The sequence below is a fragment of the Phyllobates terribilis genome, unplaced genomic scaffold, assembly GCF_046119375.1.
Source record: "Phyllobates terribilis strain yellow unplaced genomic scaffold, ASM4611937v1 Scaffold_2__4_contigs__length_985480577, whole genome shotgun sequence".
Classification (NCBI taxonomy): Eukaryota; Metazoa; Chordata; class Amphibia; order Anura; family Dendrobatidae; genus Phyllobates; species Phyllobates terribilis.
Window position 1 is genome coordinate 93072678 of NW_027362762.1, and position 5378 is coordinate 93078055.

Here is a 5378-nt window from a genome sequence, read left to right on the forward strand (position 1 = left end):
CCGTCCCTGTATAGACTATAGAGGCCTTAACCAGATCACAGTGAAGAATAAATACCCCCTTCCGCTCATTCCTGAATTATTTGACCATCTGAGGGGGGCTAGAATCTTCACCAAGCTGGACCTCCGTGGGGCGTATAATCTGGTCCGTATCCGTCAGGGGGATGAATGGAAGACGGCATTCAACACCCGGGACGGCCACTATGAATATCTTGTAATGCCCTTCGGTCTCTGTAACGCTCCCGCCGTCTTTCAAGAGTTGGTCAATGACATCTTCCGTGACCTTCTCTACTCCTGCGTGGTGGTGTACCTGGACGACATCTTGGTCTTCTCTCCGGATCTTCTCACTCACCGGAGGGACGTTCGTCAGGTCCTGCTCAGGCAGAACCACCTCTACGCTAAATATGAGAAGTGCCTCTTTGAGCAGACCTCGCTTCCGTTTCTGGGCTACATAATCTCTCAGACCGGCCTACAAATGGACCCTGAGAAACTGTCTGCCATCCAGAAGTGGCCCCGACCAGAGGGGTTGAAGGCTATTCAGCGGTTCCTGGGCTTTGCCAACTACTACCGCCTCTTCATTCTGCACTTCTCTTCCCGGACTGCCCCTATCTCGGTGCTCACCCGTAAGGGCGCTAATACCAGAGAATTGCCGCCCGAATCAGAGGAGGCCTTCCTTTCCTTAAAACGAGCTTTTTCCTCCCCCCCTGTGCTGCATCGTCCGGACGGCAACAAACAATTCTTTCTAGAAGTCGACGCTTCCTCCTCCGGAGCCGGAGCAGTACTTACCCAAAAGTCGTCTTCCGGAAGAATGGTAACTTGCAGCTTCTTCTCCAAACTCTTCTCCTCTTCTGAGCGCAATTATTCTATAGGAAACCGAGAATTGTTGGCCATTAAGCTGGCACTGGAGGAGTGGCGTTACCTGCTCGAGGGGGCTCTTCACCCGGTAATAATTTACACGGACCACAAGAACTTGGCTTACCTCCAGAGTGCCCAGAGACTTAACTCGCGCCAAGCCCGGTGGTCCTTGTTCTTCGCCCGCTTTAATTTCATTCTTCATTTTCGCCCGGCTGACAAAAACATCAAAGCTGATGCCTTATCCCGATCCTTTTTGGTCTCTGATCTTGAGGAGGAGCCTAAACACATCATCGACCCCGCCAAAGTAATGCAAATGGCCCCCGTGAATCTAAATCGTCTTCCACCCGGTAAGACGTTCGTAACTGTTCCTGATCGTGAGAAGGTTCTACACTGGGGACACTCGTCCAAGCTAGCTGGCCACGCTGGTCAGAAAAAGACCCTCCAGCTTATTACCCGGCATTACTGGTGGCCTACTCTGCACAAGGACGTAATAGACTTTGTTTCAGCCTGTGTGTCCTGCGCCCGCAACAAGGTTCCGAGACATCTGCCAGCCGGCCGTCTCCTTCCACTTCCTGTACCTGCTGCCCCGTGGCAGCATATAGATATGGACTTTATAACGGACCTCCCTGTCTCTGCCGGCTGTACGGTCATATGGGTGGTCGCTGACCGCTTTTCCAAAATGGCTCACTTTATTCCCCTGCCGGGTCTCCCGTCTGCATCAGAGTTAGCTAAAGACTTTATCCATCATGTCTTCCGTCTTCATGGTCTTCCTCTCCACATCGTATCCGACCGAGGGGTTCAGTTCACCTCTCGTTTTTGGCGAGCCATGTGTAAACTGCTGGGGGTCACCTTGGACTTTTCTTCTGCTTATCACCCACAGTCCAATGGCCAAGTAGAACGGATCAACCAAATTTTAACCAGTTACCTCCGGCACTTTGTTAATGCTCACCATTCCGACTGGGTGGATCTTTTACCGTGGGCCAAATTTTCTTACAATAATCACGAGAGCGAATCTTCCTCCAAATCCCCGTTTTTTGTAGTCTTCGGTCAGCATCCTCGGATCCCTTTTCCCGTCTCCGCCTCGGTGGACAATCCGGCTGCAGAATCTCTCGTTAACGAATTTTCCTCCATTTGGGAAAGTACCAGATCCGCACTTCTTCAGTCATCCGAGTGGATGAAAAAACAGGCTGACAAGAGACGTCTGGATCCACCACAATTCCGTCCTGGAGATAAGGTCTGGCTCTCGTCTAAATATGTCCGGCTCAAGATTCCTTCCTACAAGTTAGGGCCTCGGTTCATCGGCCCACTGGAAGTTATCAAACAAATCAACCCGGTGGCCTATAAATTGAAACTCCCGGCCAATTTGCGGATTCATAACTCCTTCCATGTATCTCTACTGAAACCCGTGATACTTAACTCTTTTTCCAAGTCTACAGGTACACCTCCTGCTCCGGTTTCCGCTGAAAACGAGTTTGAGGTAGAGAACATTCTGGCCACCAAAAGGGTAAGAGGAAGGACCTTTTTTCTAGTGGATTGGAAGGGGTTTGGTCCTGAGGAGAGAACATGGGAGCCCCGGGAGAACATCCATGCCCCGCTCATCCTTGATAAATTTCTGTCTGGCCTAAAAAAGGGGGGGCCTAAAGGGGGGGGTACTGTAGCGTCGGCGTCCCTGCCTCCTGCTAGGCAGGGACGCCGTTCCCCTCACGTTTCCGCTCCATGCCCGGCGTCTTCCTCCCGCTCTGCTGGCAGCGCGCGCTGCTTCCCGGCCTCTGTGCTTAGGGCGCGCGCGCGCTCCCCCTCTCTTAAAGGGGCCACGCGCGCCGTCCTAAGGAGTCCCCGGCCAATGGCCGGAGGACCTCACCATATATAAGGCACCTCCTCCAAAATGGAGGTGCCCGAGCAATGTTGTTGCAAAGCCTTTCAACTCTGCTTCAGCCCTCAGGTCCCGTTACCAGTTACCTGCCAGTGACCTGCCAGATTCCTGCTTGATACCTGCCTGATACCTGCCTGTTATCTGCTTACCTGCTTGCTATCCTGTGGTCCGACAGTCTGCCTACCAGCACCTGCCAGTCTGTCTATGGATCAGTCCGCCTGCGGACCAGGAAGTACCTGCCAGATACCTGCCTGATACCAACCTGCCTGTCCAGAGACTCTTACTCGCTCACCTGGGAGCGCTCACCTGCTACCTGCCTGCTAGCCTACCTGGAGGCTTAGCCGTCACTTGCTGTGACCACCTGCCTGTCCAGAGACTCTTACTCGCTCACCTGGGAGCGCTCACCTGCTACCTGCCTGCTAGCCTACCTGGAGGCTCTGCTGTCACTTGCCGTGACCACCTGCCCGTCTAGAGACTCTTACCCTGCTGTCACTTGCCGTGACCATCCGCCTGTCAAGAGACTGTTCCCGTCACTTGCCGTGACTTCCTGCCCCTTCTACCCAGAGACTGTCCCTGTCACTTGCAGTGACTACCTGCCCGCCTTCCCTGGGAGCCACCCGCTTCCTTACAAGGACTGCCCCTTTGTATAGTTGCTCAGAGGTTCCACCTCCCAGACCCGTTACAGCGAGGGACAACCTGAAGTACAGGAACTCTGATGACCGGGATTGTCCCCGCAAGGAGTGTGGTGGCATGCTTGAAAGCATGGAGCACTTCCTGCTTCGGTGTCCCTTTAATACAGAGGTCTACAGTAGGGTGGGTGCTTCCATTGGCTGGCCCAAGCTGGCAGGCCTTTCCTATGCAGAGTGGGCCTATGGGGCATTCAGGTCCCTTGGTGGCCGGGATCGGGGCACTGTTTTCTTAGTTAGTTTAGTGACTAGGTTCTACACGTGGAACGCACGGTGTTTAGTGTCCACCCAGCAGAAAGCCCTCCCCCGGGAAGAGGTGATTAGGAACATCCTGAGTGACCTGGCAAAAGTGCGCTCGCTGGAGTATGAGAGGCTGGGTGCAGGGAGGGCTTCCCTTCTATGGAGGGGGTTCTCATTTACTGTGCCCTAGGGAGAGTTATTTTACGTGTGTCTGTGATAGGGTGAGTTTAGTCTCTTTCTATATTTTATATTTATTTGTAGGGTCAGATAGGTGTGTAGGGTCAGGGAGGGACAGACAGAGACAGTCTTCAGGGATAGGTAGTTAGTATTAGGTTGGTAGTGAGGGTCAGAGAGGGACAGGTAGGGACAGGTAGGGAAAGATTGGTAGGGTGGTAGGGACAGGTTTTTCTTTAATAGGGAGGGACAGGGTGTTGTGTGTTAGATTAGGGTGAGAGCCTCGGTAGTCTCCAGTTTCCTGGTGGTGGGCTGCTCCCCTCACATTGTAGTTTTTTGTTTTACGGTATTGTAGACCCGAATATAGGGCTTGCAAGCACTGAACTTGGGTCTGACTTTTGGTTCATGGTTTTATTCAGTTGTTATGTCATGGTAAGTAGTTAAAAGTTGTTCAAGTATATTGTTCTATTGTTATGTTGTGTTTATTGTTATAGTTATGTTGTATAGTGTATGTACATGTATATTTATGTTGAGTATTGTATGCATATGTATGTGTAATTTGCATGTGGGGGGGTTTAGTGTAGGTTGGGTGGGGGGTTTCAGGGGGGGGGGTTTGGGAAAATGGACGTCCTACGGGATGTGGGAAAAAGGACCCGTTATGTGTGAATAATTTAATGAAGGCCACAAACTTTCGTGGGACCTTGCTGTGATAAGGCCACAGACTATCGTGGGACCTTGGGTGATAAAAAAATAAATAAATTTAAAAAAAAGAAAAAATGGTGGTGGGGAAAAAAAAAGGAGTGGTTTGGCCTATCTCTTATTTCTTTGGGCGATGGGCCAGTCTTTTGTGTTTTTTTTTGTTTTTGTTTTTTTTTTCTTAGGGGGTTAGGTGTGAATGTGCAGGTATGAATGTGGTAAATGGAAGGGGTTGTGGCTATGAGGGGTGAGTTGAGGTCTTCCCTAGCCGGGGGAGAAACTTTTTCTTACCGTACATGTTATTTTAACTAGACTCTGTGATTTTGGATTTGGGCTATGTATTGCTGTTTTTTTTTGTTTCTTGTATGTTTGTATTTGTGGTTATATTTGCGTTTTGTATGTGTTTTGTATTTTTATAATAAAAAAAGAGTTACAGCTCCAGTAGCGTCCACTAAAGCGGCTGCAGTTAAAAAGCTTTTATAAGGATTGAGCTTGGCGTCTGCCGCAAGGCGTGCTACCGCCAGTCCCAGCCCCTTTGCCTTGGGGTGCCTCCCCGATGCTCTTGACTGAGTGTCCCGGGGGCCTGAAGCATTTCCTTTGAAAAAATTAAGTGTCCAAAGCACAGGTGGTGTAGCTTGCTTAACAGCTGGGCTACTTCGCTGACTAGCAGACACTGCTACTAGGCCCAAAGAATTGCCTGGGCTAGATGTAATTAAAAATTTGTAATTAGATCTACAGGCGGTGTAGCTTGCTTAACAGCTGGGCTACTCCGCTGACTAGCAGACACTGCTACTAGGCCCAAAGTATTGCCTGGGCTAGATGCAGTTAAAAATTTGTAATTAGATCTACAGGTGGTG